Source organism: Bombina bombina, chromosome 9 (genome assembly GCF_027579735.1).
Source record: "Bombina bombina isolate aBomBom1 chromosome 9, aBomBom1.pri, whole genome shotgun sequence".
NCBI lineage: Eukaryota > Metazoa > Chordata > Amphibia > Anura > Bombinatoridae > Bombina > Bombina bombina.
Window position 1 is genome coordinate 19410306 of NC_069507.1, and position 24944 is coordinate 19435249.

At 41.8% G+C, this 24944-nt stretch overlaps 1 protein-coding gene across 1 annotated transcript in view; it reads right to left on the minus strand.

Annotated features, from left to right (window-relative positions):
- The window catches only part of LRRC20 (leucine rich repeat containing 20), a 1047913-nt gene that overhangs the window by 26662 nt on the left and 996307 nt on the right, over positions 1-24944 (minus strand). The window lies entirely within an intron of this gene.

Genomic DNA, 24944 nt, shown 5'->3' on the forward strand with positions numbered 1-24944 from the left:
AGAGACAACTCACTGCTCTGTGTGTGTTACAGGTAGTTAAGAGAGACAACTCACTGGTCTGTGTGTGTTACAGGTAGTTAAGAGAGACAACTCACTGCTCTGTGTGTGTTACAGGTAGTTAAGAGAGAAAACTCAGTGCTTTGTGTGTGTTACAGGTAGTTAAAAGAGACAACTCACTGCTCTGTGTGTGTTACAGGTAGTTAAAAGAGACAACTCACTGTTCTGTGTGTGTTACAGGTAGTTAAGAGAGACAACTCACTGCTCTGTGTGTGTGTTACAGGTAGTTAAGAGAGACAACTCACTGGTCTGTGTGGGTTACAGGCAGTAAAGAGAGACAACTCACTGCTCTGTGTGTGTTACAGGTAGTTAAGAGAGACAACTCACTGCTCTGTGTGTGTTACAGGTAGTTAAGAGAGACAACTCACTGCTCTGCGTGTGTTACAGGTAGTTAAGAGAGACAACTCACTTCTTCCTGTGTGTTACAGGTAGTTAAGAGAGACAACTCACTGCTCTGTGTGTGTTACAGGTAGTTAAAAGAGACAACTCACTGCTCTGTGTGTGTTACATGCAGTTAAGAGAGAAAACTCACTGCTCTGTGTGTGTTACAGGTAGTTAAGAGAGAAAACTCACTGCTCTGTGTGTGTTACATGTAGTTAAGAGAGACAACTCACTGCTCTGTGTGTGTTACAGGTAGTTAAGAGAGACAACTCACTGCTCTGTGTGTGTTACAGGTAGTTAAGAGAGAAAACTCACTGCTCTGTGTGTGTTACAGGTAGTTAAGAGAGACAACTCACTGCTCTGTGTGTGTTACATGTAGTTCAGAGAGACAACTCACTGCTCTGTGTGTGTTACAGGTAGTTAAGAGAGACAACTCACTTCTCTGTGTGTGTTACAGGTAGTTAAGAGAGACAACTCACTGCTCTGTGTGTGTTACAGGTAGTTAAGAGAGAAAACTCAGTGCTTTGTGTGTGTTACAGGTTTTTAAGAGAGAAAACTCACTGCTCTGTGTGTGTTACAGGTAGTTAAGAGAGACAACTCACTGCTCTGTGTGTGTTACATGTAGTTAAGAGAGACAACTCACTGCTCTGTGTGTGTTACATGTAGTTAAGAGAGACAACTAACTGCTCTGTGTGTGTTACATGTAGTTCAGAGAGACAAGTCACTGCTCTGTGTGTGTTACAGGTAGTTAAGAGAGACAACTCACTTCTCCCTGTGTGTTACAGGTAGTTAAGAGAGACAACTCACTGCTCTGTGTGTGTTACAGGTAGTTAAGAGAGAAAACTCAGTGCTTTGTGTGTGTTACAGGTAGTTAAGAGAGAAAACTCACTGCTCTGTGTGTGTTACATGTAGCTAAAAGAGACAACTCACTGCTCTGTGTGTGTTACATGTAGTTAAGAGAGACAACTCACTGCTCTGTGTGTGTTACAGGTAGTTGAGACAACTCACTGCTCTGTGTGTGTTACAGGTAGTTAAGAGAGACAACTCACTGGTCTGTGTGTGTTACAGGTAGTTAAGAGAGACAACTCACTGCTCTGTGTGTGTTACATGTAGTTAAGAGAGACAACTCACTGCTCTGTGTGTGTTACATGTAGTTAAAAGAGACAACTCACTGCTCTGTGTGTGTTACAGGTAGTTAAGAGAGACAACTCACTGCTCTGTGTGTGTTACATGTAGTTTAAAGAGACAACTCACTGCTCTGTGTGTGTTACAGGTAGTTAAGAGAGACAACTCACTGGTCTGTGTGTGTTACAGGTAGTTAAGAGAGACAACTCACTGCTCTGTGTGTGTTACATGTAGTTAAAAGAGACAACTCACTGCTCTGTGTGTGTTACAGGTAGTTAAGAGAAACAACTCACTGCTCTGTGTGTGTTACAGGTAGTTAAGAGAGACAACTCACTGCTCTGTGTGTGTTACAGGTAGTTAAGAGAGACAACTCACTGCTCTGTGTGTGTTACAGGTAGTTAAGAGAGACAACTCACTGCTCTGTGTGTGTGTTACAGGTAGTTAAGAGAGACAACTCACTGCTCTGTGTGGGTTACAGGCAGTTAAGAGAGACAACTCACTGGTCTGTGTGTGTTACAGGTAGTTAAGAGAGACAACTCACTGCTCTGTGTGTGTTACATGTAGTTAAAAGAGACAACTCACTGCTCTGTGTGTGTTACAGGTAGTTAAGAGAGACAACTCACTGCTCTGTGTGTGTTACAGGTAGTTAAGAGAGACAACTCACTGGTCTGTGTGTGTTACAGGTAGTTAAGAGAGACAACTCACTGCTCTGTGTGTGTTACATGTAGTTAAAAGAGACAACTCACTGCTCTGTGTGTGTTACAGGTAGTTAAGAGAAACAACTCACTGCTCTGTGTGTGTTACAGGTAGTTAAGAGAGACAACTCACTGCTCTGTGTGTGTTACAGGTAGTTAAGAGAGACAACTCACTGCTCTGTGTGTGTGTTACAGGTAGTTAAGAGAGACAACTCACTGCTCTGTGTGGGTTACAGGCAGTTAAGAGAGACAACTCACTGCTCTGTGTGGGTTACAGGTAGTTAAGAGAGACAACTCACTGCTCTGTGTGTGTTACAGGTAGTTAAGAGAGAAAACTCACTGCTCTGTGTGTGTTACAGGTAGTTAAGAGAGACAACTCACAGGTCTGTGTGTGGTACAGGTAGTTAAGAGAGACAACTCACTGCTCTGTGTGTGTTACAGGTAGTTAAGAGAGAAAACTCAGTGCTTTGTGTGTGTTACAGGTAGTTAAGAGAGAAAACTCACTGCTCTGTGTGTGTTACAGGTAGTTAAGAGAGAAAACTCAGTGCTCTGTGTGTGTTACAGGTAGTTAAGAGAGAAAACTCAGTGCATTGTGTGTGTTACATGTAGTTAAGAGAGACAACTCACTGCTCTGTGTGTGTTACAGGTAGTTAAGAGAGACAACTCACTGGTCTGTGTGTGTTACAGGTAGTTAAGAGAGACAACTCACTGCTCTGTGTGTGTTACAGGTAGTTAAGAGAGACAACTCAGTGCTTTGTGTGTGTTACAGGTAGTTAAAAGAGACAACTCACTGCTCTGTGTGTGTTACAGGTAGTTAAAAGAGACAACTCACTGTTCTGTGTGTGTTACAGGTAGTTAAGAGAGACAACTCACTGCTCTGTGTGTGTGTTACAGGTAGTTAAGAGAGACAACTCACTGGTCTGTGTGGGTTACAGGCAGTAAAGAGAGACAACTCACTGCTCTGTGTGTGTTACAGGTAGTTAAGAGAGACAACTCACTGCTCTGTGTGTGTTACAGGTAGTTAAGAGAGACAACTCACTGCTCTGCGTGTGTTACAGGTAGTTAAGAGAGACAACTCACGTCTTCCTGTGTGTTACAGGTAGTTAAGAGAGACAACTCACTGCTCTGTGTGTGTTACAGGTAGTTAAAAGAGACAACTCACTGCTCTGTGTGTGTTACATGCAGTTAAGAGAGAAAACTCACTGCTCTGTGTGTGTTACAGGTAGTTAAGAGAGAAAACTCACTGCTCTGTGTGTGTTACATGTAGTTAAGAGAGACAACTCACTGCTCTGTGTGTGTTACAGGTAGTTAAGAGAGACAACTCACTGCTCTGTGTGTGTTACAGGTAGTTAAGAGAGAAAACTCACTGCTCTGTGTGTGTTACATGTAGTTAAGAGAGACAACTCACTGCTCTGTGTGTGTTACATGTAGTTCAGAGAGACAAGTCACTGCTCTGTGTGTGTTACAGGTAGTTAAGAGAGACAACTCACTTCTCCCTGTGTGTTACAGGTAGTTAAGAGAGACAACTCACTGCTCTGTGTGTGTTACAGGTAGTTAAGAGAGAAAACTCAGTGCTTTGTGTGTGTTACAGGTTTTTAAGAGAGAAAACTCACTGCTCTGTGTGTGTTACAGGTAGCTAAAAGAGACAACTCACTGCTCTGTGTGTGTTACATGTAGTTAAGAGAGACAACTCACTGCTCTGTGTGTGTTACATGTAGTTAAGAGAGACAACTAACTGCTCTGTGTGTGTTACATGTAGTTCAGAGAGACAAGTCACTGCTCTGTGTGTGTTACAGGTAGTTAAGAGAGACAACTCACTTCTCCCTGTGTGTTACAGGTAGTTAAGAGAGACAACTCACTGCTCTGTGTGTGTTACAGGTAGTTAAGAGAGAAAACTCAGTGCTTTGTGTGTGTTACAGGTAGTTAAGAGAGAAAACTCACTGCTCTGTGTGTGTTACATGTAGCTAAAAGAGACAACTCACTGCTCTGTGTGTGTTACATGTAGTTAAGAGAGACAACTCACTGCTCTGTGTGTGTTACAGGTAGTTGAGACAACTCACTGCTCTGTGTGTGTTACAGGTAGTTAAGAGAGACAACTCACTGGTCTGTGTGTGTTACAGGTAGTTAAGAGAGACAACTCACTGCTCTGTGTGTGTTACATGTAGTTAAGAGAGACAACTCACTGCTCTGTGTGTGTTACATGTAGTTAAGAGAGACAACTCACTGCTCTGTGTGTGTTACAGGTAGTTAAGAGAGACAACTCACTGCTCTGTGTGTGTTACATGTAGTTTAAAGAGACAACTCACTGCTCTGTGTGTGTTACAGGTAGTTAAGAGAGACAACTCACTGGTCTGTGTGTGTTACAGGTAGTTAAGAGAGACAACTCACTGCTCTGTGTGTGTTACATGTAGTTAAAAGAGACAACTCACTGCTCTGTGTGTGTTACAGGTAGTTAAGAGAAACAACTCACTGCTCTGTGTGTGTTACAGGTAGTTAAGAGAGACAACTCACTGCTCTGTGTGTGTTACAGGTAGTTAAGAGAGACAACTCACTGCTCTGTGTGTGTTACAGGTAGTTAAGAGAGACAACTCACTGCTCTGTGTGTGTGTTACAGGTAATTAAGAGAGACAACTCACTGCTCTGTGTGGGTTACAGGCAGTTAAGAGAGACAACTCACTGCTCTGTGTGGGTTACAGGTAGTTAAGAGAGACAACTCACTGCTCTGTGTGTGTTACAGGTAGTTAAGAGAGAAAACTCACTGCTCTGTGTGTGTTACAGGTAGTTAAGAGAGACAACTCACAGGTCTGTGTGTGGTACAGGTAGTTAAGAGAGACAACTCACTGCTCTGTGTGTGTTACAGGTAGTTAAGAGAGAAAACTCAGTGCTTTGTGTGTGTTACAGGTAGTTAAGAGAGAAAACTCACTGCTCTGTGTGTGTTACAGGTAGTTAAGAGAGAAAACTCAGTGCTCTGTGTGTGTTACAGGTAGTTAAGAGAGAAAACTCAGTGCATTGTGTGTGTTACATGTAGTTAAGAGAGACAACTCACTGCTCTGTGTGTGTTACAGGTAGTTAAGAGAGACAACTCACTGCTCTGTGTGTGTTACAGGTAGTTAAGAGAGAAAACTCACTGCTCTGTGTGCGTTACAGGTAGTTAAGAGAGACAACTCACTGCTCTGTGTGTGTTACAGGTAGTTAAGAGAGAAAACTCACTGCTCTGTGTGCGTTACAGGTAGTTAAGAGAGAAAACTCAGTGCTCTGTGTGTGTTACAGGCAGTTAAGTGAGAAAACTCACTGCTCTGTGTCTGTTACAGGTAGTTAAAAGAGACACCTCACTGTTCTGTGTGTGTTACAGGCAGTTAAGAGAGACAACTCACTGCTCTGTGTGTGTTACAGGTAGTTAAAAGAGACACCTCACTGTTCTGTGTGTGTTACAGGTAGTTAAGAGAGACAACTCACTGCTCTGTGTGTGTTACAGGTAGTTAAGAGAGACAACTCACTGCTCTGTGTGTGTTACAGGTAGTTAAGAGAGAAAACTCACTGATCTGTGTGTGTTACATGTAGTTAAGAGAGACAACTCACTGCTCTGTGTGTGTTACATGTAGTTAAGAGAGACAACTCACTGCTCTGTGTGTGTTACATGTAGTTCAGAGAGACAACTCACTGCTCTGTGTGTGTTACAGGTAGTTATGAGAGACAACTCACTTCTCCCTGTGTGTTACAGGTAGTTAAGAGAGACAACTCACTGCTCTGTGTGTGTTACAGGTAGTTAAGAAAGAAAACTCACTGCTCTGTGTGTGTTACAGGTAGTTAAAAGAGACAACTCACTGCTCTGTGTGTGTTACATGCAGTTAAGAGAGAAAACTCACTGCTCTGTGTGTGTTACAGGTAGTTAAGAGAGAAAACTCACTGCTCTGTGTGTTACATGTAGTTAAGAGAGACAACTCACTGCTCTGTGTGTGTTACAGGTAGTTAAGAGAGACAACTCACTGCTCTGTGTGTGTTACAGGTAGTTAAGAGAGAAAACTCAGTGCTTTGTGTGTGTTACAGGTAGTTAAGAGAGAAAACTCACTGCTCTGTGTGTGTTACAGGTAGTTAAGAGAGAAAACTCAGTGCTCTGTGTGTGTTACAGGTAGTTAAGAGAGAAAACTCAGTGCATTGTGTGTGTTACATGTAGTTAAGAGAGACAACTCACTGCTCTGTGTGTGTTACAGGTAGTTAAGAGAGACAACTCACTGCTCTGTGTGTGTTACAGGTAGTTAAGAGAGACAACTCACTGCTCTGTGTGTGTTACAGGTAGTTAAGAGAGAAAACTCACTGCTCTGTGTGCGTTACAGGTAGTTAAGAGAGAAAACTCAGTGCTCTGTGTGTGTTACAGGCAGTTAAGAGAGAAAACTCACTGCTCTGTGTCTGTTACAGGTAGTTAAAAGAGACACCTCACTGTTCTGTGTGTGTTACAGGCAGTTAAGAGAGACAACTCACTGCTCTGTGTGTGTTACAGGTAGTTAAAAGAGACACCTCACTGTTCTGTGTGTGTTACAGGTAGTTAAGAGAGACAACTCACTGCTCTGTGTGTGTTACAGGTAGTTAAGAGAGACAACTCACTGCTCTGTGTGTGTTACAGGTAGTTAAGAGAGAAAACTCACTGCTCTGTGTGTGTTACATGTAGTTAAGAGAGACAACTCACTGCTCTGTGTGTGTTACATGTAGTTAAGAGAGACAACTCACTGCTCTGTGTGTGTTACATGTAGTTCAGAGAGACAACTCACTGCTCTGTGTGTTACAGGTAGTTAAGAGAGACAACTCACTTCTCCCTGTGTGTTACAGGTAGTTAAGAGAGACAACTCACTGCTCTGTGTGTGTTACAGGTAGTTAAGAAAGAAAACTCACTGCTCTGTGTGTGTTACAGGTAGTTAAAAGAGACAACTCACTGCTCTGTGTGTGTTACATGCAGTTAAGAGAGAAAACTCACTGCTCTGTGTGTGTTACAGGTAGTTAAGAGAGAAAACTCACTGCTCTGTGTGTTACATGTAGTTAAGAGAGACAACTCACTTCTCCCTGTGTGTTACAGGTAGTTAAGAGAGACAACTCACTGCTCTGTGTGTGTTACAGGTAGTTAAGAAAGAAAACTCACTGCTCTGTGTGTGTTACAGGTAGTTAAAAGAGACAACTCACTGCTCTGTGTGTGTTACATGCAGTTAAGAGAGAAAACTCACTGCTCTGTGTGTGTTACAGGTAGTTAAGAGAGACAACTCACTGCTCTGTGTGTGTTACAGGTAGTTAAGAGAGAAAACTCAGTGTTCTGTGTGTGTTATAAGCAGTTGAGAGAAAACTCAGTGCTTTGTGTGTGTTACAGGTAGTTAAGAGAGACAACTCACTGCTCTGGGTGTGTTACATGTAGTTAAGAGAGACAACTCACTGCTCTGGGTGTGTTACAGGTAGTTAAGAGAGACAACTCACCGCTCTGTGTGTGTTACAGGTAGTGTAGAGAGAAAACTCACTGCTCTGTGTGTGTTACAGGTAGTTAAGAGAGACAACTCACTGCTCTGTGTGTGTTACATGTAGTTAAGAGAGACAACTCACTGCTCTGTGTGTGTTACATGTAGTTAAAAGAGACAACTCACTGCTCTGTGTGTGTTACATGTAGTTAAGAGAAACAACTCACTGCTCTGTGTGTGTTACAGGTAGTTAAGAGAGACAACTCACTGGTCTGTGTGTGTTACAGGTAGTTAAGAGAGACAACTCACTGCTCTGTGTGTGTTACAGGTAGTTAAGAGAGAAAACTCAGTGCTTTGTGTGTGTTACAGGTAGTTAAAAGAGACAACACACTGCTCTGTGTGTGTTACAGGTAGTTAAAAGAGACACCTCACTGTTCTGTGTGTGTTACAGGTAGTTAAGAGAGACAACTCACTGCTCTGTGTGTGTGTTACAGGTAGTTAAGAGAGACAACTCACTGCTCTGTGTGTGTTACAGGCAGTTAAGAGAGACAACTCACTGCTCTGTGTGGGTTACAGGTAGTTAAGAGAGACAACTCACTGCTCTGTGTGTGTTACAGGTAGTTAAGAAAGACAACTCACTGCTCTGTGTGTGTTACAGGTAGTTAAGAGAGACAACTCAACGCTCTGTGTGTGTTACAGGTAGTTAAGAGAGAAAACTCACTGCTCTGTGTGTGTTACAGGTAGTTAAGAGAGACAACTCAACGCTCTGTGTGTGTTACAGGTAGTTAAGAGAGAAAACTCACTGCTCTGTGTGTGTTACAGGTAGTTAAGAGAGAAAACTCAGTGCTTTGTGTGTGTTACAGGTAGTTAAGAGAGACAACTCACTGCTCTGTGTGTGTTACATGTAGTTAAGAGAGACAACTCACTGATCTGTGTGTGTTACATGTAGTTAAAAGAGACAACTCACTGCTCTGTGTGTGTTACAGGTAGTTAAGAGAGACAACTCACTGCTCTGTGTGTGTTACAGGTAGTTAAGAGAGACAACTCACTGGTCTGTGTGTGTTACATGTAGTTAAAAGAGACAACTCACTGCTCTGTGTGTGTTACAGGTAGTTAAGAGAGACAACTCACTGGTCTGTGTGTGTTACAGGTAGTTAAGAGAGACAACTCACTGCTCTGTGTGTGTTACAGGTAGTTAAGAGAGACAACTCACTGGTCTATGTGTGTTACAGGTAGTTAAGAGAGACAACTCACTGCTCTGTGTGTGTTACAGGTAGTTAAGAGAGAAAACTCAGTGCTTTGTGTGTGTTACAGGTAGTTAAAAGAGACAACACACTGCTCTGTGTGTGTTACAGGTAGTTAAGAGAGAAAACTCACTGCTCTGTGTGTGTTACAGGTAGTTAAGAGAGACAACTCACTGCTCTGTGTGTGTTACAGGTAGTTAAGAAAGACAACTCACTGCTCTGTGTGTGTTACAGGTAGTTAAGAGAGAAAACTCAGTGCTTTGTGTGTGTTACAGGTAGTTAAAAGAGACAACTCACTGGTCTGTGTGTGTTACAGGTAGTTAAGAGAGAAAACTCAGTGCTCTGTGTGTGTTACAGGTAGTTAAGAGAGAAAACTCAGTGCTTTGTGTGTGTTACATGTAGTTAAGAGAGACAACTCACTGCTCTGTGTGTGTTACAGGTAGTTAAGAGAGACAACTCACTGCTCTGTGTGTGTTACAGGTAGTTAAGAGAGACAACTCACTGCTCTGTGTGTGTTACAGGCAGTTAAGAGAGAAAACTCACTGCTCTGTGTGCGTTACAGGTAGTTAAGAGAGAAAACTCAGTGCTCTGTGTGTGTTACAGGCAGTTAAGAGAGATAACTCACTGCTCTGTGTGTGTTACAGGTAGTTAAGAGAGACAACTCACTGCTCTGTGTGTGTTACAGGTAGTTAAGGGAGACAACTCACTGCTCTGTGTGTGTTACAGGTAGTTAAGGGAGACAACTCACTGCTCTGTGTGTGTTACAGGCAGTTAAGAGAGAAAACTCACTGCTCTGTGTGTGTTACAGGTAGTTAAGAGAGAAAAGTCAGTGCTTTGTGTGTGTTACAGGTAGTTAAGAGAGACAACTCACTGCTCTGTGTGTGTTACATGTAGTTAAGAGAGACAACTCACTGCTCTGTGTGTGTTACAGGTAGTTAAGAAAGAAAACTCACTGCTCTGTGTGTGTTACAGGTAGTTAAAAGAGACAACTCACTGCTCTGTGTGTGTTACATGCAGTTAAGAGAGAAAACTCACTGCTCTGTGTGTGTTACAGGTAGTTAAGAGAGAAAACTCACTGCTCTGTGTGTTACATGTAGTTAAGAGAGACAACTCACTGCTCTGTGTGTGTTACAGGTAGTTAAGAGAGACAACTCACTGCTCTGTGTGTGTTACAGGTAGTTAAGAGAGAAAACTCAGTGCTTTGTGTGTGTTACAGGTAGTTAAGAGAGAAAACTCACTGCTCTGTGTGTGTTACAGGTAGTTAAGAGAGAAAACTCAGTGCTCTGTGTGTGTTACAGGTAGTTAAGAGAGAAAACTCAGTGCTTTGTGTGTGTTACATGTAGTTAAGAGAGACAACTCACTGCTCTGTGTGTGTTACAGGTAGTTAAGAGAGACAACTCACTGCTCTGTGTGTGTTACAGGTAGTTAAGAGAGACAACTCACTGCTCTGTGTGTGTTACAGGTAGTTAAGAGAGAAAACTCACTGCTCTGTGTGTGTTACAGGTAGTTAAGAGAGAAAACTCAGTGCTCTGTGTGTGTTACAGGCAGTTAAGAGAGAAAACTCACTGCTCTGTGTCTGTTACAGGTAGTTAAAAGAGACACCTCACTGTTCTGTGTGTGTTACAGGCAGTTAAGAGAGACAACTCACTGCTCTGTGTGTGTTACAGGTAGTTAAAAGAGACACCTCACTGTTCTGTGTGTGTTACAGGTAGTTAAGAGAGACAACTCACTGCTCTGTGTGTGTTACAGGTAGTTAAGAGAGACAACTCACTGCTCTGTGTGTGTTACAGGTAGTTAAGAGAGAAAACTCACTGCTCTGTGTGTGTTACATGTAGTTAAGAGAGACAACTCACTGCTCTGTGTGTGTTACATGTAGTTAAGAGAGACAACTCACTGCTCTGTGTGTGTTACATGTAGTTCAGAGAGACAACTCACTGCTCTGTGTGTGTTACAGGTAGTTAAGAGAGACAACTCACTGCTCTGTGTGTGTTACAGGTAGTTAAGAGAGAAAACTCAGTGTTCTGTGTGTGTTATAGGCAGTTGAGAGAAAACTCAGTGCTTTGTGTGTGTTACAGGTAGTTAAGAGAGACAACTCACTGCTCTGGGTGTGTTACATGTAGTTAAGAGAGACAACTCACTGCTCTGGGTGTGTTACAGGTAGTTAAGAGAGACAACTCACCGCTCTGTGTGTGTTACAGGTAGTGTAGAGAGAAAACTCACTGCTCTGTGTGTGTTACAGGTAGTTAAGAGAGACAACTCACTGCTCTGTGTGTGTTACATGTAGTTAAGAGAGACAACTCACTGCTCTGTGTGTGTTACATGTAGTTAAAAGAGACAACTCACTGCTCTGTGTGTGTTACATGTAGTTAAGAGAAACAACTCACTGCTCTGTGTGTGTTACAGGTAGTTAAGAGAGACAACTCACTGGTCTGTGTGTGTTACAGGTAGTTAAGAGAGACAACTCACTGCTCTGTGTGTGTTACAGGTAGTTAAGAGAGAAAACTCAGTGCTTTGTGTGTGTTACAGGTAGTTAAAAGAGACAACACACTGCTCTGTGTGTGTTACAGGTAGTTAAAAGAGACACCTCACTGTTCTGTGTGTGTTACAGGTAGTTAAGAGAGACAACTCACTGCTCTGTGTGTGTGTTACAGGTAGTTAAGAGAGACAACTCACTGCTCTGTGTGTGTTACAGGCAGTTAAGAGAGACAACTCACTGCTCTGTGTGGGTTACAGGTAGTTAAGAGAGACAACTCACTGCTCTGTGTGTGTTACATGTAGTTAAGAGAGAAAACTCACTGCTCTGTGTGTGTTACAGGTAGTTAAGAGAGACAACTCACTGGTCTGTGTGTGTTACAGGTAGTTAAGAAAGACAACTCACTGCTCTGTGTGTGTTACAGGTAGTTAAGAGAGACAACTCACCGCTCTGTGTGTGTTACAGGTAGTTAAGAGAGAAAACTCACTGCTCTGTGTGTGTTACAGGTAGTTAAGAGAGAAAACTCAGTGCTTTGTGTGTGTTACAGGTAGTTAAGAGAGACAACTCACTGCTCTGTGTGTGTTACATGTAGTTAAGAGAGACAACTCACTGATCTGTGTGTGTGTTACATGTAGTTAAAAGAGACAACTCACTGCTCTGTGTGTGTTACATGTAGTTAAGAGAAACAACTCACTGCTCTGTGTGTGTTACAGGTAGTTAAGAGAGACAACTCACTGCTCTGTGTGTGTTACAGGTAGTTAAGAGAGACAACTCACTGCTCTGTGTGTGTTACAGGTAGTTAAGAGAGACAACTCACTGGTCTGTGTGTGTTACAGGTAGTTAAGAGAGACAACTCACTGCTCTGTGTGTGTTACAGGTAGTTAAGAGAGAAAACTCAGTGCTTTGTGTGTGTTACAGGTAGTTAAAAGAGACAACACACTGCTCTGTGTGTGTTACAGGTAGTTAAGAGAGACAACTCACTGCTCTGTGTGTGTTACAGGTAGTTAAGAAAGACAACTCACTGCTCTGTGTGTGTTACAGGTAGTTAAGAGAGAAAACTCAGTGCTTTGTGTGTGTTACAGGTAGTTAAAAGAGACAACTCACTGGTCTGTGTGTGTTACAGGTAGTTAAGATAGAAAACTCAGTGCTCTGTGTGTGTTACAGGTAGTTAAGAGAGAAAACTCAGTGCTTTGTGTGTGTTACATGTAGTTAAGAGAGACAACTCACTGCTCTGTGTGTGTTACAGGTAGTTAAGAGAGACAACTCACTGCTCTGTGTGTGTTACAGGTAGTTAAGAGAGACAACTCACTGCTCTGTGTGTGTTACAGGCAGTTAAGAGAGAAAACTCACTGCTCTGTGTGCGTTACAGGTAGTTAAGAGAGAAAACTCAGTGCTCTGTGTGTGTTACAGGCAGTTAAGAGAGATAACTCACTGCTCTGTGTGTGTTACAGGTAGTTAAGAGAGACAACTCACTGCTCTGTGTGTGTTACAGGTAGTTAAGGGAGACAACTCACTGCTCTGTGTGTGTTACAGGTAGTTAAGGGAGACAACTCACTGCTCTGTGTGTGTTACAGGCAGTTAAGAGAGAAAACTCACTGCTCTGTGTGTGTTACAGGTAGTTAAGAGAGAAAACTCAGTGCTTTGTGTGTGTTACAGGTAGTTAAGAGAGACAACTCACTGCTCTGTGTGTGTTACATGTAGTTAAGAGAGACAACTCACTGCTCTGTTTGTGTTACAGGTAGTTAAAAGAGACAACTCACTGCTCTGTGTGTGTTACATGTAGTTAAGAGAAACAACTCACTGCTCTGTGTGTGTTACAGGTAGTTAAGAGAGACAACTCACTGGTCTGTGTGTGTTACAGGTAGTTAAGAGAGACAACTCACTGCTCTGTGTGTGTTACAGGTAGTTAAGAGAGACAACTCAGTGCTTTGTGTGTGTTACAGGTAGTTAAAAGAGACAACTCACTGCTCTGTGTGTGTTACAGGTAGTTAAAAGAGACAACTCACTGTTCTGTGTGTGTTACAGGTAGTTAAGAGAGACAACTCACTGCTCTGTGTGTGTGTTACAGGTAGTTAAGAGAGACAACTCACTGGTCTGTGTGGGTTACAGGCAGTAAAGAGAGACAACTCACTGCTCTGTGTGGGTTACAGGTAGTTAAGAGAGACAACTCACTGCTCTGTGTGTGTTACAGGTAGTTAAGAGAGAAAACTCACTGCTCTGTGTGTGTTACAGGTAGTTAAGAGAGACAACTCAGTGCTCTGTGTGTGTTACAGGTAGTTAAGAGAGACAACTCACTGCTCTGTGTGTGTTACATGTAGTTAAGAGAGACAACTCACTGCTCTGTGTGTGTTACAGGTAGTTAAGAGAGAACACTCACTGCTCTGTGTGCGTTACAGGTAGTTAAGAGAGAAAACTCAGTGCTTTGTGTGTTATATGTAGTTAAGAGAGACAACTCATTGCTCTGTGTGTGTTACAGGTAGTTAAGGGAGACAACTCACTGCTCTGTGTGTGTTACATGTAGTTAAGAGAGAACACTCACTGCTCTGTGTGCGTTACAGGTAGTTAAGAGAGACAACTCACTGCTCTGTGTGTGTTACAGGTAGTTAAGAGAGACAACTCACTGGTCTGTGTGTGTTACATGTAGTTAAAAGAGACAACTCACTGCTCTGTGTGTGTTACATGTAGTTAAAAGAGACAACTCACTGCTCTGGGTGTGTTACATGTAGTTAAAAGAGACAACTCACTGCTCTGTGTGTGTTACATGTAGTTAAGAGAGACAACTCACTGCTCTGTGTGTGTTACAGGTAGTTAAAAGAGACAACTCACTGCTCTGTGTGTGTTACAGGTAGTTAAAAGAGACAACTCACTGCTCTGTGTAGTTAAGAGAGACAACTCACTGCTCTGTGTGTGTTACATGTAGTTAAAAGAGAGACAACTCACTGCTCTGTGTGTGTTACATGTAGTTAAGAGAGACAACTCACTGCTCTGTGTGTGTTACAGGTAGTTAAGAGAGACAACTCACTGCTCTGTGTGTATTACAGGCAGTTAAGAGAGAACTCAGTGCTTTGTGTGTGTTACAGGTAGTTAAGAGAGACAACTCACTGCTGTGTGTGTGTTACAGGTAGTTAAGAGAGACAACTCACTGCTCTGTGTGTGTTACATGTAGTTAAGAGAGACAACTCACTGCTCTGTGTGTGTTACAGGCAGTTAAGAGAGAAAACTCAGTGCTCTGTGTCTGTTACATGTAGTTAAGAGAGACAACTCACTGCTCTGTGTCTGTTACATGTAGTTAAGAGAGACAACTCACTGCTCTGTGTGTGTTACAGGCAGTTAAGAGAGAAAACTCAGTGCTCTGTGTGTGTTACAGGCAGTTAAGAGAGACAACTCACTGCTCTGTGTGTGTTACATGTAGTTAAGAGAGACAACTCACTGCTCTGTGTGTGTTACAGGCATTTAAGAGAGAAAACTCAGTGCTCTGTGTCTGTTACATGTAGCTAAAAGAGACAACTCACTGCTCTGTGTGTATTACAGGCAGTTAAGAGAGAACTCAGTGCTTTGTGTGTGTTACAGGTAGTTAAGAGAGACAACTCACTGCTCTGTGTGTGTTACATGTAGTTAAGTGAGACAACTCACTGCTCTGTGTGTGTTACATGTAGTTAAAAGAGACAACTCACTGCTCTGGGTGTGTTACAGGTAGTTAAAAGAGACAACTCACTGCTCTGTGTGTGTTACAGGCAGTTAAGAGAGAAAACTCAGTGCTCTGTGTGTGTTACAGGTAGTTAAGAGAGAAAACTCAGTGCTATGTGTGTGTTACAGGTAGTTAAGAGAGACAACTCACTGCTCTGTGTGTGTCACAGGCAGTTAAGAGAGACAACTCACTGCTCTGTGTGTGTTACAGGTAGTTAAGAGAGACAACTCACTGCTCTGTGTGTGTTACAGGTAGTTAAGAGAGACAACTCACTGCTCTGTGTGTGTTACAGGTAGTTAAAAGAGACAACTCACTGCTCTGTGTGTGTTACATGTAGTTAAGAGAGACAACTCACTGCTCTGTGTGTGTTGCAGGTAGTTAAAAGAGACAACTCACTGTTCTGTTTGTGTTACAGGTAGTTAAGAGAGACAACTCACTGCTCTGTGTGTGTTACATGTAGTTAAGAGAGACAACTCACTGCTGTGTGTGTGTTACAGGTAGTTAAGAGAGAACTCACTGCTCTGTGTGTGTCACAGGCAGTTAAGAGAGACAACTCACTGCTCTGTGTGTGTTACAGGTAGTTAAGAGAGACAACTCACTGCTCTGTGTGTGTTACAGGTAGTTAAGAGAGACAACTCACTGCTCTGTGTGTGTTACAGGTAGTTAAAAGAGACAACTCACTGCTCTGTGTGTGTTACATGTAGTTAAGAGAGACAACTCACTGCTCTGTGTGTGTTGCAGGTAGTTAAAAGAGACAACTCACTGTTCTGTTTGTGTTACAGGTAGTTAAGAGAGACAACTCACTGCTCTGTGTGTGTTACATGTAGTTAAGAGAGACAACTCACTGCTCTGTGTGTGTTACAGGTAGTTAAGAGAGACAACTCACTGCTCTGTGTGTGTTACAGGTAGTTAAGAGAGACAACTCACTGCTCTGTGTGTGTTACAGGTAGTTAAAAGAGACAACTCACTGCTCTGTGTGTTTTACAGGCAGCTAAAAGAGACAACTCACCGCTCTGTGTGTGTTACAGGTAGATAAGAGAGAAAACTCACTGTTCTGTGTGTGTTACATGTAGTTAAGAGAGACAACTCACTGCTCTGTGTGTGTTACAGGTAGCTAAGAGAGACAACTCACTATTCTGTGTGTGTTACAGGCAGTTAAGAGAGAAAATTCAGTGCTCTGTGTGTGTTACAGGTAGTTGAGAGAGAAAACTCAGTGCTCTGTGTGTGTTACAGGCAGTTAAGAGAGAAAATTCAGTGCTCTGTGTGTGTTACATGTAGTTAAGAGAGACAACTCACTGCTCTGTGTGTGTTACAGGTAGTTAAGAGAGACAACTCACTGCTCTGTGTGTGTTACAGGTAGTTAAGAGAGAACTCAGTGCTTTGTGTGTGTTACAGGTAGTTAAGAGAGACAACTCACTGCTGTGTGTGTGTTACAGGTAGTTAAGAGAGACAACTCACTGCTCTGTGTGTGTTACATGTAGTTAAGAGAGACAACTCACTGCTCTGTGTGTGTTGCAGGCAGTTAAGAGAGAAAACTCAGTGCTCTGTGTCTGTTACATGTAGTTAAGAGAGACAACTCACTGCTCTGTGTCTGTTACATGTAGTTAAGAGAGACAACTCACTGCTCTGTGTGTGTTACAGGCAGATAAGAGAGAAAACTCAGTGCTCTGTGTGTGTTACAGGCAGTTAAGAGAGACAACTCACTGCTCTGTGTGTGTTACATGTAGTTAAGAGAGACAACTCACTGCTCTGTGTGTGTTACAGGCATTTAAGAGAGAAAACTCAGTGCTCTGTGTCTGTTACATGTAGCTAAAAGAGACAACTCACTGCTCTGTGTGTATTACAGGCAGTTAAGAGAGAACTCAGTGCTTTGTGTGTGTTACAGGTAGTTAAGAGAGACAACTCACTGCTCTGTGTGTGTTACATGTAGTTAAGAGAGACAACTCACTGCTCTGTGTGTGTTACATGTAGTTAAAAGAGACAACTCACTGCTCTGGGTGTGTTACAGGTAGTTAAAAGAGACAACTCACTGCTCTGTGTGTGTTACAGGCAGTTAAGAGAGAAAACTCAGTGCTCTGTGTGTGTTACAGGTAGTTAAGAGAGAAAACTCAGTGCTATGTGTGTGTTACAGGTAGTTAAAAGAGACAACTCACTGCTCTGTGTGTGTTACATGTAGTTAAGAGAGACAACTCACTGCTCTGTGTGTGTCACAGGCAGTTAAGAGAGACAACTCACTGCTCTGTGTGTGTTACAGGTAGTTAAGAGAGACAACTCACTGCTCTGTGTGTGTTACAGGTAGTTAAGAGAGACAACTCACTGCTCTGTGTGTGTTACAGGTAGTTAAAAGAGACAACTCACTGCTCTGTGTGTGTTACATGTAGTTAAGAGAGACAACTCACTGCTCTGTGTGTGTTGCAGGTAGTTAAAAGAGACAACTCACTGTTCTGTTTGTGTTACAGGTAGTTAAGAGAGACAACTCACTGCTCTGTGTGTGTTACATGTAGTTAAGAGAGACAACTCACTGCTCTGTGTGTGTTACAGGTAGTTAAGAGAGAACTCACTGCTCTGTGTGTGTCACAGGCAGTTAAGAGAGACAACTCACTGCTCTGTGTGTGTTACAGGTAGTTAAGAGAGACAACTCACTGCTCTGTGTGTGTTACAGGTAGTTAAGAGAGACAACTCACTGCTCTGTGTGTGTTACAGGTAGTTAAAAGAGACAACTCACTGCTCTGTGTGTGTTACATGTAGTTAAGAGAGACAACTCACTGCTCTGTGTGTGTTGCAGGTAGTTAAAAGAGACAACTCACTGTTCTGTTTGTGTTACAGGTAGTTAAGAGAGACAACTCACTGCTCTGTGTGTGTTACATGTAGTTAAGAGAGACAACTCACTGCTCTGTGTGTGTTACAGGTAGTTAAGAGAGACAACTCACTGCTCTGTGTGTGTTACAGGTAGTTAAGAGAGACAACTCACTGCTCTGTGTGTGTTACAGGTAGTTAAGAGAGACAACTCACTGCTCTGTGTGTGTTACAGGTAGTTAAAAGAGACAACTCACTGCTCTGTGTGTTTTACAGGCAGCTAAAAGAGACAACTCACCGCTCTGTGTGTGTTACAGGTAGATAAGAGAGAAAACTCACTGTTCTGTGTGTGTTACATGTAGTTAAGAGAGACAACTCACTGCTCTGTGTGTGTTACAGGTAGCTAAGAGAGACAACTCACTATTCTGTGTGTGTTACAGGCAGTTAAGAGAGAAAATTCAGTGCTCTGTGTGTGTTACAGGTAGTTGAGAGAGAAAACTCAGTGCTCTGTGTGTGTTACAGGCAGTTAAGAGAGAAAATTCAGTGCTCTGTGTGTGTTACATGTAGTTAAGAGAGAAAACTCACTGTTCTGTGTGTGTTACATGTAGTTAAGAGAGAAAACTCAGTGCTCTGTGTGTGTTACAGGTAGTTAAGAGAGAAAATTCATTGCTGTGTGTGTGTTACAGGCAGTTAAGAGAGAAAACTCAGTGTTCTGTGTGTGTTACAGGCAGTTGAGAGAAAACGCAGTGCTCTGTGTGTGTTACAGGTAGTTAAGAGAGAAAATTCACTGCTCTGTGTGTGTTACAGTTAGTTAAGACGGAAAACTCACTGCTCTGTGTGTGTTACAGGCAGTTAAGGGAGAAAACTCACTGCTCTTTGTGTGTTACTGGCAGCCAAGAGAATAAAAATGCTGCTTACTTGTGAAGTCTATTTAAGGCAGGATTTAGGAAGGGATTGAGGTGTGACCTATGAAAGAGTTCTGTTGCAGGGTCTGTGTGTGACCCTATCTAGAGGCCCCCCCCCCCGCCCCCTTGGCCACCCACTTGTTTTTTTGGTGAAGCGCGTCCCACTGTACCCGCACAGGATCGCCTCTAGTTTTTCATCTCCACTTCTTATTCTATGACTAAGATTGTGTAATGTCCTACCTGAACCCTACTCTATAGTACAGCCACAGCAATGCTTTGGGAGGGGCAAGCTCCTGTTAACCCCTTAGTTGCCAAATAGAAATCATCAACACCACAATGTTGCATTATCTTTTCAATATCATTAAACACTCCATTGTCACAACCAGATGTTATTAGTATTGTGAAGTCAGCAAGCTCACATATAAATAACGTCTGGCAGCAAAGCTTTTATCTCAGTGTCCCATTTATAATGTGAGCACTTGACCATGTTTCAAATAACAATACAATGTAACTAAACTATTCCTAAATATATTCTAGTCTGTTGAGCGCCTTACACACAAATCCCAACACAGGATACTTGTTTTAAACAGATGCATTACACTTACAGACAACACTCAGTATAACAATGTTTCCTAACTAACCATAAGTAAATCTTAAGAACGCTAACAGCTTTTATCTATGTAAATAATCATGGTTTTTAAGAAACAAATGTGAGTCCCGTTAAAATAACTTATTTCACTATATTGTGGTTTATCCGTTTGTATTATTGAGCTATAGAGCTTTACAGTATATTACAAACATCCATAAATAATGTTTGTAGCTACAAAGAACCAACTACAAGAACGACAATGTGACCAAAGGTGCATTAAGTGAGAGATAAGCAAACCACTGCGGAACTTGTAATGCAAAACTGAGACTCTTGTGGAATATTTATGAACAGTGATGTCTGTCATCTTTAGTAAACAAAGTACTGGGGAACAACAGGTTCTCATCAGGGAGCATTTACAAAGCCTATCTGAGGTCCAGCAAGTCCGTGCATCATTTGCTGTTACTATAAACTGAATACTAAATATACAACATAGCTGACAAATCTACTGGCTGATAGAAAATACATGAAAGATAATTCTAATTAAAGGTGCAGAGAGGAAGAACAAACGGTCCTGCAACCAACAGCAACTTGCCCCACAAGGCTCAGAGCGGCACATAGTGAGGTGACCTGACAGCACAGGATCAAGTCAGGTGTAGTCTGACCTGGGTCACCAGGCATGTGGGAGGTGGCAGGACATTTTTTTCTATGGCTCCTGAGTCGGACTTTACAAATGTGTTTAACTCCTTTGTAAAGATGGGATTATCTAATTCTTACGTCTGTGTCCAGCAGATAATGATTTTATAAAAAAGCCGCTTGTCATTGACAAACAAAATGCGCATAATGAGCGACAAACAAAATGCGCACAGTGAGCGTAAATAAAAATGCGCACAATGAGCGTCAAACAAAATGCGCACAATGAGTGACAAACAAAATATGCACACTTAGCAACAAACAAAATGCGCACAATGAACGACAAACAAAATGCACACAAGGGGCCACATTACTTATGCAGCGTCGCCCGCAAAAGCCGACGACACCGTTTTTTGTGCGTTTTTGGTATTACATATACGGCGTAGCATACAAGTTACGCCCGTATATTTCACCCGTCGCTCGCAATTTTTACTCCCATAAGATAACATGGGACCGCGTCGCAAATCGGTATCCAATATCCAGCGCAAGGCCTTACGTGGCGAAAATGGAGAAAACTTACTCCATTTTCACCTCGCCATAAAAAGCAGCCGTAGCAGGCCTTGCCCTGAGTATGGGAGCACCGTAACTCCCTAAAATGCCTGCAAAAATAAACTATCACCTAACACATGCGCAATGTCTATCTACCTGTCAACTGCAACCCCCCACCGCAATAACTAATAAACTGTATTAACCCCTAAACCGCCATAGCCCAAACCGCAATTAACCTATTCTAGTATTAACCCCTAAACCGCCATAGCCCACATAGCCTATTAAATGTATTAACCCCTAATCTGCCGCCGCTACTATAATAAAGTGCTATACTGTGCTATAAAGTACACTAACACCCATAAACTACCAATGAACCCCTAAACCGAGGCAAATCATATAATACATTTTTTTAACCCCTAATATGCCACTCCGGACACCACCGCCACCTACATTATCCCTATGAACCTCTAATCTGCTGCCCCTAACATCGTCAACACCTATATTATATTTATTACCCCCTAATTTGCCCCCCCAACGTCGCCGCCACCTACCTACACTTATTAACCCCTAATCTGCCGACCGGACCTCGCCGCCACTATAATAAATGTATTAACCCCTAAACCTAAGTCTAACCCTACCCTAACACCCCCTAACATAATTATTATTTAAATAAATCTAAATAATATTACTATTATTAACTAAATTATTCCTATTTAAAACTAAATACTTCCCTATAAAATAAACCCTAAGAAAGCTACAATATAATTAATAATTACATTATAGCTCTTTTAGGATTTATTTTTATTTTACAGGCAACTTTGTATTCATAGGTACAATAGCTATTAAATAGTTAATAACTATTTAATAGCTACCTAGTTAAAATAATTACAAATATACCTGTAAAATAAAACCTAACCTAAATTACAATTACACCTAACACTACACTATCTTGAAGACATCCGTCGCGGAGCATCCTTCCTGGCTGATGGACTAACGACGAATGAAGGTTCCTTTAAATGACATCATCCAAGATGGCGTCTCTTCAATTCCGATTGGCTGATAGAATCCTATCAGCCAATCGGAATTGAAGAGACACCATCTTGGATGACGTCATTTAAAGGAACCTTCATTCGTCGTTAGTCTGTCAGCCAGGAAGGATGCTCCACGACGGATGTCTTCAAGATAGTGTAGTGTTAGGTGTAATTGTAATTTAGGTTAGGTTTTATTTTACAGGTATATTTGTAATTATTTTAACTAGGTAGCTATTAAATAGTTATTAACTATTTAATAGCTATTGTACCTATGAATACAAAGTTGCCTGTAAAATAAAAATAAAAGTTCAATCCGATTGGCTGATCCAATTAGCCAATAGGATTGAGCTCGCATTCTATCGGCTGATTGCAATCAGCCAATCGGATTTTTGCTACCTTAATTCCGATTGGCTGATAGAATCCTATCAGGTAATTGGAATTGAAGGGACGCCATCTTGGATGACGTCATTTAAAGGAACCTTCATTCGTCGTTAGTCCATCGGCCAGGAAGGATGCTCCGTGCCGGATGTCTTCAAGATGGAGCCGCTCCTCGTCGGATGGAAGAAGATAGAAGATGCCGCTTGGATGAAGACTTCTGCCCAGATGGAGGACCTCTTCTGCCCGGATCGGATGAAGACTTCTGCCCGGATGGAGGACCACTTGTGCCCGGATCGGATGAAGACTTCTGCCCGGATGGAGGACCACTTGTGCCCGGATCGGATGAAGACTTCTGCCCGGATGGAGGACCACTTGTGCCCGGATCGGATGAAGACTTCTGCCCGGCTGGGTGAAGACGGCTCAAGGTAGGGTGATCTTCAATGGGGCAGTGTTAGTTTTTTTTAAGGGGGGATTGGGTGGGTTTTAGTGTAGGGGTGTGTGGGTGGTGTTTTTTAATGTTGGGGGGGTTGTATTTCTTTTTTACAGGTAAAAGAGCTGATTACTTTGGGGTAATGCCCCGCAAAAAGCCCTTTTAAGGGCTATTTGTAATTTAGTATAGGGCAGGGCATTTTATTATTTTGGGGGCTTTCATTTTATTAGGGGGCTTAGATAATGTGTAATTAGTTTAAACTTCTTGTAATTTTTTTTATTTTCTGTAATTTAGTGTTTGGTTTTTTTTGTACTATAGTTTATTTTATTTAATTGTAGTTAATTTTAGGTAATTGTAGTTAATTAATTTAATTAATTTAATGATAGTGTAGTGTTAGGTGTAATTGTAACTTAGGTTAGGTTTTATTTTACAGGAAAATTTGTAATTATTTTAACTAGGTAGCTATTAAATAGTTATTAACTATTTAATAGCTATTGTATCTAGTTAAAATAAATACAAAGCTGCCTGTAAAATAAAAATAAATCCTACACTAGCTACATTGTAATTATTAATTATATTGTAGCTATCTTAGGGTTTATTTTATAGGTAAGTATTTAGTTTTAAATAGGAATAATTTAGTTTATAATAGTAATATTATTTAGATTTATTTTAAATTTGTAGTTATGCTCATTTCTGGACATCGTTAGTTTATCAGACTTACGGCACTTTAGTAACTGTCGGCGGGATATATGTAATACCCCGATGTGCGAGGTGAAATTACAGGCGCCCCGGGTTCCCTCGCTTGCGCTGAAACCTGCGCCGTATATCGGATCGCGCCCAATGAGCGGCAAACAAAATGCGCACAATGAGCGACAAATAAAATGCGCACAATGAGCGACAAACAAAATGCGCATAATGAGCGACAAACAAAATGCGCACAATGCGCGTCAAACAAAATGTTCACACTTAGCGACAAACAAAATACGCACAATGAGCGTCAAACAAAATGCGCATTATGAGCGTCAAACAAAATGCGCACACTTAGCAACAAACAAAATGTGCACAATGAAGGACAAACAAAATGCGCACACTTGGCGACAAACAAAATACGTACAATGAACGACAAACAAAATGCGCACACTTAGCGACAAACAAAATGCGCACAATGAACGACAAACAAAATGCGCACAAAGAATGACAAACAAAATGCTCATAATGAGCGACAAACAAAATGCGCACACTTAGTGACAAACAAAATGCGCACAATGAGCAACAAACAAAACACGCACAATGAGCAACAAACAAAATGCGCACACTTAGTGACAAACAAAATGTAAGCTGTGTAATTCAATAATTGAAAATTGGCCCTGAAAATGTGTAAATAATTATCAAGACTTTGGTGATCAGAACAAACAGGACTGGCACACATTTTTTACAAAATCAGTAAAGAAGAAAGTGCTGCCGATAAGTAATGAAAAGGTCTGATCGTGATTGCGTTGACATCAACAGCTGCTCATCAGTGATGATCACACGGTTACCTAGTTTTTTTATTAAAATACGTCTTGATTCTAGTAACAGAAGTGTATTTTGTCCAACTGACATGTTGTGAAACGAGTTTCCTGCTCCCAACATCATAATCAAGAGGTTAAAAGGAGAAGGAGTGTTTGCCGCAATGAGTTCCTATACAGATCACACAGACGTGCGTGAAAATGTTTTCTGAAGGTGACCTGGCAAAATCCCTAGAGCTGATGCCACCTTATTCATGGTAAACATCTCATCTCACAGCATCTTATAAGAGCATAAAGCGAGTTATCGTCTGCCAGACGCACTGTATGCTTTATGGTTTTATCTAGCAGTATTTTCAGGATGATGGTCACTATATTTCTATTTAATTAAACTGTATTTTAGTAAAATCATGCAGCAAACCTGCAGAGAAATGTAAAGATCATAGAGCTAAATCCTCTATAATAGGGGCTGCTGTGAAGTCATTCCTCATAGCATCTCCCTTTAGCAATCTGACAGGCACCACACTACATAAGCCCTGACAACTGGCTGCAAGACAACATGTTCTGATGCCAGAGACTATCCTTACTGGGCCCCAGTACCAAGTCAGCGATTCAGAAGCTGATACAGGAGGCTCAGAGTCCTTATGAGAGGAGCTGCTTCTCTGTGACTGAGTCATGTTTGTGCCAGAGGATATGCACTTCACTGCTGACTGCAGGACCAGATGCACCCCCTATAGGTGTCACCCCAATAGCTATGCCCCTGATGGTAGCTGCTACAATGTTTCAGCTGGGATAACGCTGTGACCACAAAGCTGCCTTATACATAACTATGTCTGATGTTTCCTGAGGTGCAAAATCACATTAACCCTATGAAACAAAATAATGCTTAGGCAATGTACTGCAACCCCATCCTGACCAAATGCACAATATTGTGCCTGCTATGCAAGTATGCCTAATGTAATAATGATGTCTTTAGAATGACACTATGGACATAAGTTAGCCACATCCAGCAATACACTGGTATAGTTAACAT